At 34.4% G+C, this 12,107-nt stretch overlaps 1 protein-coding gene across 1 annotated transcript in view; it reads right to left on the bottom strand.

Annotated features, from left to right (window-relative positions):
- The window catches only part of LOC143235341 (zwei Ig domain protein zig-8-like), a 162,516-nt gene that overhangs the window by 108,291 nt on the left and 42,118 nt on the right, over positions 1 to 12,107 (bottom strand). The window lies entirely within an intron of this gene.

Raw genomic sequence — 12,107 nt, 5'->3', positions numbered from 1 at the left:
TATCATCTGAACATTAGGAACAGCTAACACTGTCAACTCTTATCATCTAAACATTAGGGACAGCTAACACTGTCAACTCTTATCATCTGAACATTAGGGACAGCTAACACTGTCAACTCTTATCATCTGAACATTAGGAACAGCTAACACTGTCAACTCTTATCATCTAAACATTAGGAACAGCTAACACTGTCAACTCTTATCATCTAAACATTAGGGACAGCTAACACCGTCAACTCTTATCATCTGAACATTAGGGACAGCTAACACTGTCAACTCTTATCATCTGAACATTAGGAACAGCTAACACTGTCAACTCTTATCATCTTAACATTAGGAACAGCTAACACCGTCAACTCTTATCATCTAAACATTAGGGACAGCTAACACCGTCAACTCTTATCATCTGAACATTAGGAACAGCTAACACCGTCAACTCTTATCATCTGAACATTAGGAACAGCTAACACTGTCAACTCTTATCATCTGAACATTAGGAACAGCTAACACTGTCAACTCTTATCATCTGAACATTAGGAACAGCTAACACTGTCAACTCTTATCATCTAAACATTAGGGACAGCTAACACTGTCAACTCTTATCATCTGAACATTAGGAACAGCTAACACTGTCAACTCTTATCATCTAAACATTAGGGACAGCTAACACTGTCAACTCTTATCATCTGAACATTAGGAACAGCTAACACTGTCAACTCTTATCATCTGAACATTAGGAACAGCTAACACTGTCAACTCTTATCATCTGAACATTAGGGATAGTTAACACTGTCAACTCTTATCATCTGAACATTAGGAACAGCTAACACTGTCAACTCTTATCATCTAAACATTAGGGACAGCTAACACTGTCAACTCTTATCATCTAAACATTAGGAACAGCTAACATTGTCAACTCTTATCATCTGAACATTAGGAACAGCTAACATTGTCAACTCTTATCATCTGAACATTAGGGACAGCTAACACCGTCAACTCTTATCATCTGAACATTAGGAAGAGCTAACATTGTCAACTCTTATCATCTGAACATTAGGGACAGCTAACACCGTCAACTCTTATCATCTGAACATTAGGAACAGCTAACACTGTCAACTCTTATCATCTGAACATTAGGAACAGCTAACACCGTCAACTCTTATCATCTAAACATTAGGGACAGCTAACACCGTCAACTCTTATCATCTGAACATTAGGAACAGCTAACACCGTCAACTCTTATCATCTAAACATTAGGAACAGCTAACACTGTCAACTCTTATCATCTGAACATTAGGAACAGCTAACACTGTCAACTCTTATCATCTAAACATTAGGGACAGCTAACACCGTCAACTCTTATCATCTGAACATTAGGAACAGCTAACACTGTCAACTCTTATCATCTAAACATTAGGGACAGCTAACACTGTCAACTCTTATCATCTGAACATTAGGAACAGCTAACACTGTCAACTCTTATCATCTGAACATTAGGAACAGCTAACACCGTCAACTCTTATCATCTAAACATTAGGAACAGCTAACACTGTCAACTCTTATCATCTGAACATTAGGAACAGCTAACACTGTCAACTCTTATCATCTAAACATTAGGGACAGCTAACACCGTCAACTCTTATCATCTGAACATTAGGAACAGCTAACACTGTCAACTCTTATCATCTGAACATTAGGAACAGCTAACACCGTCAACTCTTATCATCTAAACATTAGGGACAGCTAACACTGTCAACTCTTATCATCTAAACATTAGGGACAGCTAGCACTGTCAACTTTTATCATCTCAACATTAGAGACAGTTAATACTGTCAACTAATATCATCTCAAAATTAGGGACTGTTAATACTGTCAATCATATAATCTCAACATTAGGGACAGTTAATACTGTCAACTAATATCATCTCAACATTAGGGACAAACTCTCAGTAACTTTGGGTGATAATCTGATAACACACAAGCATGGTTTGGTAAGTATTTTCATTCACAAAAACGAGCACTTATTTCGAGCGTCAGTGGAATCCATGAATGTTTACTTAAAGTGGCATTCACGTGGTATCAGAAAATCAGACAAACCAAACAACTTTGGACAAGTGTTGATCACAATTTTAGCCTTTTAGGAATTATAGATGTCAAGAATGAAATATTTACTAGTAGAATAAAAGAGACTCTAAGGAATGAGTACAAAGTAGACTTTATGTCGTTGTTTGTTGGTTTTTAGTAGTTGTAAAATACTATTTTCCCCATACTGTCAGCAATGGGACTCAGCAATAAATAACGAAAACAAACGTACATGTATCTGAATTTAATTGCTCCAGAACTACCACTTCCGTAAATTTCATTCTAATAGAAACAAAACATACGTTTTTCAAAACCATTAACTTTTGCATTTTCAAACAACAATATAGAAATAAATGACTTCAAGAATCCTTTGTTACTAACGACAAAGTATTGTTTAAAAGTATTGTTAACGATCGAAAGTTCGGTTTAAAACCGTTGTTGATAATAGAAAGCGTGGATTATGTTAATTAAACATGAAAGGTAGTTAAATGATGATATAAAGCTGAGTTACAAAATACTTAGCAGTATTATCACTAAACTATATGAAGTGGTTTGTGTAGATAGTCTTGATGTAATAAATTATATTAAAATATGTTGCTGTTATGAAATGCGAAGGATATTAATTGAAGTTGAGAGAGGTGAAAAAGCGGAGATGTTTGATCAGACTCTGAGGGATTAGGGAATCACAATACGCTACGTTATTGGAGTGGAATGAGAACATTAGCGTCCGCTTTTCTAAATTCAGCCAGCAAAGAGATCAGAAGACCGCTAAAGAAAATTTATAATCCAGTATCTGAGCATTCGTCAAGGAAGACCGAGAGAAGTCTCTTCGGCGTAAGACTGAAAAAGGAATGTAAGGGACACTAGTTCAACGTAAGTAAAGAATAGACGACTAGAAGGATGTGAGAGAGAACGAATGTATCGAGAGAGATGAAGTAAGAAAGTAATATGCTACCAGAAATAAATAAAACCTATTTCTGCGTCTATGTGTTACTGATTACCAGTAATAAAGAGTCTTTTGTTATACTTACATTGGTATGAATCAACTTCTGATAGGGATGGATATAACCTAAATAAAACTGATGTGTATAATAACTGAAAGCGAATCGTGAAAATCGTATCAGTTGCGCTTAATAAAGACCTAGCCTGCACACAAGTAAAATAAACTACAAACCTATTTACTACAACTTACAAAAACAATATGTATTTGCTTAATCCACCTATTATAAAACTAGGCCAAGGGGTTTATTTAGCGATATATTTGTGCGGTATATTTAAATTATACAAGACTTGTCCTCTAAAACTGGTTAGGTCGAAAATTCGCGGTTTCGCAATAATTACTGCACTGTACGTTTTGATTTTGAATTTTCGTTTTATGTTGAGAACACAAAATGCGTGATCTTATTATTTGAACTTGTTTAAATATACATTTTTCTTTACATAAATATCCCTTTCAATACTGTAACATACAGGGTGTTCAGAAAGTCACTGTGCGGTTTTTAAAGCAGCGATAACAGCATTCATTCAGTCTATTTCAAGCCAGCAACTGATAGCGGTGTTTAAAAACAAAATAAGAAGGATCCAGGCCTGTATTGATGCCAACGGGGGTCACTTTCAACATTGTTTATAATTGTCATTCATATTTACCTCCTGTATTCTATATTGAAACATGTCTGTTAATAAATGTATAAGTGCACAGTGACTTTCCGAACACCCTGTATTTTAGTTTAAATGTATTATTTCACTCCAATGTTTGTGTTGACACTCCAGGATATATATTTCATAGATAATTGTTTACCATTAAAATAAGTTGATTTTATTTGCATGAAAGCTTGACATCAAGTTATATCACTTCTTGCTTTCATCCTCAAAGACATTACTATTACAAAAACAAGTAACTTGATGAATGTTCACCAACTTACACTGAAAAAAAAAAACAACACTTCAACACCTGGTGTATGATGATTAGGCTTACCTAAATATTCCTGAAATTGTACGTTTTTCGAGATTGCGTCATTATTCAAATAGTTTACTTTTTTAAAATTCAGTTTGTTGTTCAACACACGTATTAATCGTATTAATTAAGCACTCCGGTTCTTCATGCTATAAACATTATTTAAAGTGTAAAATTATCATAAACCTTTACCCCTAGTTATGGTTTCGTAACTCAAAGCAAATTTTCGTGACTACACTAACCACCATCGTCTTTCAATGGCAAGTTCCAAAATTACCTTGCAAGGAAAATTAAAATTAATCAAACAAAAAAAAATAATTTTTAATGATTTTCGTGTCCCATCCATCACACAACTTATGGAACATCAGTGCACACCTTAGATTAAAAGTTGTACGGCCCCAAAACTTGTTCTGCCGTTAGAACTTCCATATTTAGAAAATGTGTGTGTGCGTGTTTTCTTATAGCAAAGTCACATTGGGCTACCTGGTGAGTCCACCGAGGGAATCGAACCGCTGATTTTAGCTTTGTAACTCTGTAGACTTACCGCAGTACCAGCGGGGACAGTTGGGAAATCGTAACGTATCAAAACGTAATTATTTGTGCAGATGTATTTCAAAGTCGTTTCCACACATCTTAGATACGTACCTCTTTTGTTACACGCTTCCATGTTTATTTGTTTATAATACAAGGATCAAATTCCAAAAGGTCAATTATGATATATTTGTTATCAACACGGCCCTTTGGGTTTATGTCAGCAGTACCGCAACGTAGTTGCAAATTTGAGTTAAAACAATATGTGAAGTGCAACAACTAGTGGCCACTTCTATCTTCTTGTTAAATCTCTGGGGGTCTGCAGAGTTTTGAGTCGAATGATACACCCCAGACAAACATAAAATATCGCTAACCACAGGTTCAAAGATAAGTTATACACGAATTATAATACTATAAGATACATGCAGAGCAAACTTAGAACAAATATTAATTTTCATGATCCAACTCATCTTGTGATTCTTTTACACTGCTACACCGTAGTTTAGTTCCATAAAGGGTAAAAACCAAAATAGTAAAGAAACAGATGAAATGATCAGCTGTATAAACATAACAATAGTATACCAGTATCATTGCACGGAAGCAAAAGAGAATTAAATATGTTTATGATCGATTGACCAATTAGGGAACACTGTTGGTCAGTATGTAAAGGTCCGGCATGGCCAGGTGGTTAAGACACTCGAGTCGTAATCTGAGGGTCGCGGGTTCGAATATCCATCAGACCAAACATGCTTGCCCTTTCAGCCGTGGGAGCGTTATAATGTTGCGGTTAATCCCACTATTCGCTGGTAAAAGAGTAGCCCGAGAGTTGGAGATGGGTGGTGAAGACTAGAGAGAAGGCAGCTGGTCAGCTGCAAAATTAGGAACGGCTAACGCGAAACACAGAACACACACAGCATACAAATAAAACGACTGGGGCCAACTACAATAATTTCAGATAACAAAACATGATGCTGTAGTAATGACAGGTATTTATATCAGAGTGACGTATTTAGATGGATAGGCTGTAAACAGCAATATCATTTTGAACAGACACAGATAAGAATGATAAACCCTTGATTATGAGTAAAATAAGAGAATATTTCTTTTCTCAATGAGAATAAACAGAAATAAAAAGTGAAAGAAACACTTTCATAAACTTCTTTAGTTTGTTTGTAGTTAGGCGCAAAGCTACACAATGATCTATTTGTGCTATGCCTATCTGCTGGTACAGCGGTAATCTACGGATTTACAATGCTAAAATCAGGGGTTAGATTCCCCTCGGTGGACTCAGCAGATAGCCCGATGTGGCTTTGCTATAAAAAATATATACATAGTTTCTACGCCTACCGAAGCGTTACAAAGCTCGGAAATTTACCATTCAGCCACCAGGGCTCAGTTTCTCGGTTATTCAGATAATATAATATAATATAATATAATATAATATAATATAATATAATATAATATAATATAATATAATATAATATAATATAATATAATATAATATAATATAATATAAATTTCTTTAATAAAAAGGAAATTAAGATTATTAAAAAATGCCTTTGGTCATGATTAACTTTACAATGCTCGTTGTCTAGAAAAATAAAAGCGAGTTCTTAACGTGTTAAAAATCAAAATAGGCTTATACTTTATCAACCGATACCGTTTGAAGATTATAAATGCTTCATAATAAATACAAAAAAAAAATAATCAGAGATATTTACGTAGAACCAGTTCGTTAAGATATTAAGTAGCTTAAAAATCATTGTAGCGTCAGTAATAGATCAGGTACTGGATGTTTCCTGTTCCACATATAAATGTGAAAGAAAATTAATTCACGTTTCTGATATCTATATTCTGTTTTGCTACGGTAAATGATTTTTAATTTTATGTGATATTTTAAGTGATACGAAGTTTTAAGATAATAAAATATGACATCTACTTTAATTTTGTAACTCTTTCTACATCTCCATACACATATATAAAACATGTTTCCGTAAAGTATAAAATCGTGGATGAATAAAAGCCATATAACCCGAGCGTTAACCTCAGAAGAAAGGTCCATTCGTTTCTATCAAGACTTCTTGAACCTGCACGTTTTTCTGACATCATGAAGATAGATATTTATGAGTGTATGACACTCTTGCTGTTGGCGACTTAAGTGCATATAATAACTGACAAAGTACTGTTGAAGACTCAAAAAATGTAATCGAGTTTCCTTCGAATTAACTACACCAGGGAAGAAGTTAGAGATGGAAAATTAAGTCAGTTTTGCACTGATCATTTCTTTATAATACATACATAGAAAGAACGTTGCTGCTGTTCATTATGTAGCCCAAAAAATGAATTATAAGTACAGTAAATTGTTTGTTTTTTTGAATTTCGCACAAAGCTACTCGAGGGCTATCTATGCTAGTCGTCCCTAATTTAGCAGTGTAAGACTAGAGAGAAGACAGCTAGTCATCACCACCCATCACCAACTCTTGGCCAACTCTTTTACCAACGAATAGTGGGACTGACTGTAACATTATAACGCCCCCACGGCTGGGAGGGCGAGCATGTTTGGCCCGACAGGGATGCGAACCAGTGACCCTCAGATTACGAGTCGCACGTCTTAACACGCTTGTCCATGCCGGGCCAAGTGTAGCAAAATTAAAAATAAATTTTCTTCGAGACCCAATGAATAAAATAATTAAAAATCCTAAACAAAGAGTAGTAATATCCACCAACAAGTGATCAAGAAACTGTGAAAGTAATTAATTAATTATCTAAAAACTAAAATTAGTGGTGTTCACGGTTCTAATTTCAAAACATATGGTTAATGTAATAAACCAAAATTTAGTAGCTATGTACCTTCCTAATTATTTTAAAACAACGGTCACTCTTCAAATACACATACAAGTTACTTAGATAAGTATAATTTAATTTCTAACGAGCTACTTGTTGTTCAGTCTATAAAAAATACAATAATATTATTAAGAGATACTTTTAAATGGATTGTTGTTGTTTTAAATTAAGCACAAAGCTACATAATGGGCTATCTGTGCTCTGCCCACCACGGGTATCGAAACCCGGATGTTAGAGTTAGAAGTCCGCAGACATACTGCTGAGCCTTTTAAATTGAACAAATAAAGCTTTTCAAACAAAGGCAAACAACATTTTGTCTGTCTTAATCATTTTGTTAAAACTTTTAACGCTGTAGAACATAGTTATAATAGATAAACACAGAAAATACAGTTTCATAAGATACCCTTTAAAAATAGGTCAAATAAAACAGAACATACTATCAGTAACAACAGCGATCAGACATTCTATACCTTAGCTCTGTCCTCAATTTTTGGATTTTTAATGTCATTGTGCGTCTAAAACTCGTTTCTAATCCGATCACTCTTTACACGGTTATTATAAACAAACTGAGAAAATGCTCCATATAACTTCATTGTAAAAAATGTTTCAAAATTATTTAGGACCTAGACCTGGATTCGAATATAAACCAGGTTTGGGAAGAACAGTTCTATGGGAATATCCAATCTTCTGTAAAAAAATCATGTAAACCAATTTATAATGTTTCGAGAAATGCGCGCGCACATACATTGATGTATACAAACGGACCCTAATACAATACCCTATCCACAACTTCTAAAGCACAAATAGTGAAAAAATTACTTATGTCAAGTGTAATCACCTTTGGATTCAACATCAGCGATATCGGTATCACAGAATTAAAAGGACTGTAGTTTTCATCAGCTTGCATTGATAATTTGCAAAATGTAATACATTACTTAGTTATTTTAACACAATTACAACGTCAGACTCAAGAGTAATTTATTTCTATGAAATAAAAGTAAAAGGATGTATTATTATCTGCTCTTTATTAAATCTTATCAAATAAATTGTTTACCTAAAATTAAATATAAACAGTTTGTTTGTTAATTTGTTTTTGAAATTCGCGCAAAGCTACATGAGGGTTGTCTGCGCTAGCTGTCCCTAATTTAGCAGTGTAAGACTAGACGGAAAACAGACAGTCATCACCACCCACCACCAAGTCTTGGGCTACTCTTTTACCAACTAGTAGTGGGATTGACCGTAACATTATAACGCATCCAAGACTGAAATGGCGAGCATGTTTGGTGTCACGGGATAAAAAAAAGTAATTATAATTGCTAATGTTATTTAGAGTGTTTATGCAGCTGAATACCTAAAGTTATATTTAATATCAATATATTTATAGATAGAAATGAAGTATATTAGAACTTATATTTTGTTTAAAAATAGGTGAGTATTATTTTACGTAACCTTCAATACGTGAAATTCAATTAATAAGTAAACTTATAAGCTATTAGTAACATATAGTCCAGTTATTTACTCATGATATTACATATAATAAATCTCTCGTTGAAAGTAAAGGGAATCTTCAGTAACCGCAGCTGTAATTAGATCTGAAATCGGTCGAGTGCTAAGGGCTAAAAGTTTGCACTTGAGTGTTTATGTGTGTATCTTCTTATAGCAAAGCCACATGAAACTATCTGCTGAGTCAACCGAGGGTAAATGAACCCCTTATTTTAGCGTCGTAAATCCATAGACTTACTGCTGTACCAGCTGAGGACATTTGCACTTGAGAAAACTCTATAAGCCTTTATGCCGCGGCTAAAATTTAAATGATTTAAAATCTTATAGTTAAATGTTTATTGCCTTTCGGTGTAAAAACTATCACGAACAGCAAAAACCCGTTTATGTATTTAAACTTATTAATAGTTGTCGAACTAGTGATGTAATAATAATATAGTAATATCAATTACAGATAATTATAAAAATATATATTTTGTAATATGGACACGTGTTACATAAAAGTGGAAACTATTCTTTATGCAAAATTTCATTAAGATTGCCTGATATCAGATATCATCTATATTTAACAGATACGGACAGAAATTGTAAAAGTAAATAAGTGCATGACAGAATTGAGTTATAAATTATTTTATAATTCAAAGTTACGTAAGTTTATCTGGTTTCATACAAGTGAATAAAATATAACATATACACATATATACCAAGGAAAACTTATAGTAATTATGTTTAATTCAGAGCTAATAGAATGTTTATCAACCGTTAACTACTATACACTCATTAAGAGTTACATAAGATGAGTTGTTGGCTAGCTCCTATCGAAGCCCCGGCACGACCAGGTGGTTAAGGCATTCGACTCGCAGTTTAAGGGTCGCGGGTTCGAATCCCTATCGCACCAAATATTAAATCTGTGGTGAGCGTTTAATGTTACGGTAAATCCCACTATTCGTTGTTAAAAGAGTAGCCCAAGAGTTGGCAGTGGGTGGTGATGACTAGCTGCCTTCCCTCTAGTCTTACATTGCTAAATTAGGGACGATTATCGCAGATAGTCCTCGTGTATCTTTTCGCGAAATTCATATCAAACCAGATTTCCCCCGTGTATAAGTGACGTATTTTGACACTGTTTGAATAATTAAAAAATAGTCCAGAAAATACAAAATAGGATGTATACATATGTTTTTCTAAATATTTATTGATTATTTCAATACAAAATGTTTCTTAAAACAAAATATTAGTTTGTAATTAAGTAGAAAGATGGTGTTGTTGTTTGTTGTTTTTGAATTTCGTGCAAAGCTACTCGAGGGTTATCTGCGCTAACCGTCCCTAATTTAGCAGTGTAAGACCCACCGCCAAGTCTTGAGCTACTCTTTTACCAACGAATAGTGGGATTGACCTTCACATTATAACGCTCCCACGACTGGGAGGGCGATCATGTTTGGTGCGACCGGGATTCGCACCAACAAGCCTCGGATTACGAGTCGAACGCCTTAACACGCTTGGCCATGCCGGGCCCCGTAGAAAGATAAACAATAAGCTGTCAGTGGTGAGCTCACATTGAATATCGAATGTCTAACGTTGTAAATCCACTAATATATCACTGAACCACCAGGGGTCAAAACTAAAAAATAATAAACTATTGTTATTGTTCTTGCTTCGTGTCCTCAAGATATTTATTATAATATTTGTGAAGATTTTACAAAATTCGTCCAATGTGCAATTGTATGTTGAAGTGGGCCTTAACTAGTGATGCTATATTCTAAGTTTATTTTACTCCTACATCCATTTTTTGTATTGTTTAATAAGATGAAACAATAATTTCCAGCAAATGATATGGTTTACAAACACAGTATTATGTTCAACATACTTCTGAGGACCGTAAACATAAAACAAGAAGCAAAAGTTATGTGAATCAGCAAATCATTATTTTGTCCAATGTATGAACTTTTTGTTTGATTGCCACGTGACAAATGAAATGATATATCTTTTTTCTCTTAATCCGTTGCTAGATTTATTGTAACTGCTTTTTGAAAATCCATAGGCAATGTATCATTCGGTAAAATTTACATCTGCTATTTGCAGAGTAGCGATAAGTGTCATATAATAGTCCAAATTTTACCAAAGGATACATAGCTTATGAATCTGTAACACACGGCTCGTCATGGTCAGGTGGTTAAGGCGTTCAACTTGTAATCTGAGGGTCGCGGGTTCGAATCCCTTTCACACCAATCATCTCGCTCTTTCAGCCGTGGAGGCGTTATAATATAACAGTCAATCCCACTATTCGTTGGTAAAAGAGTAGCCCAAGAATTTGCGGTAAGTGGTGATGACTAGCTGCCTTCTCTCGAGTCTTACACCGCTAAGTTAGGGACGGTCAGCGAAGATAGCTCTCCTGTGGCTTTGCGCGAAATTCAAAAACAAACAAGTAACACACATATTACATTCATTTATGACATGTTTATAAACTAGAAGTTAACGTTACAGGCAATTCGTTTTCATTTACATTTTGTTTTATTGAATATTTCATTTCTACTTCCAATTGTGTGCATAAATATAACTTCATAAAATTCGCATGAAAACCCAAAGAAAATCACACTTGAATCAAGTTGTAGTTTCACCCCTTGGATCGGCTGCTTTAACCATTTTCTAACGATCCTGAACTTCTCAGTATCAAACAGGGTCGACCTCGATGCAGCAGGATAAAAAGATTAGACCCGTATCTGAGATAGAACAACGCGGAGACGAAACACTAACGAAAAAAAAAAACAAACATGTCGTTACATCTAAAGCAATAATCGATGAGTCGGGAACAACAACTTGACACTCTATCGAACATTCAGGGCTGAAATTTTCAGCGATTCTCCAGACCTTTAAACTTCATAGATCCTCTTGACTCTGTATCGTAGCTGCAGGAGTCACGTATAAACTTAGAAGTAATGCGATTTAGATTACTGGCTTTGTACTATCAGCTCCATTTCATATACTTTCCCTTGTCAACGCTTACTTAATGTTTTTTTCTGAGAAATTAAACCCTAAAACACTTTTTATTTAGTTTTCTTAAAAAAACCTTTTTATTCTAGATTTAATTTCGAAACGATTAGAAATCAACATTAATAATAATTATAAATGTATCAATATATTAGATTATTAGCTGAAATTCTGTATAATTAATTGGGTTTTTGAAATATGCAAACAATGA

This window comes from Tachypleus tridentatus, chromosome 2 (assembly GCF_004210375.1).
Source record: "Tachypleus tridentatus isolate NWPU-2018 chromosome 2, ASM421037v1, whole genome shotgun sequence".
Classification (NCBI taxonomy): domain Eukaryota; kingdom Metazoa; phylum Arthropoda; class Merostomata; order Xiphosura; family Limulidae; genus Tachypleus; species Tachypleus tridentatus.
The sequence above is the reverse complement of the archived record's forward strand: the minus strand, read 5'-3'. Positions and strand labels throughout refer to the sequence as shown.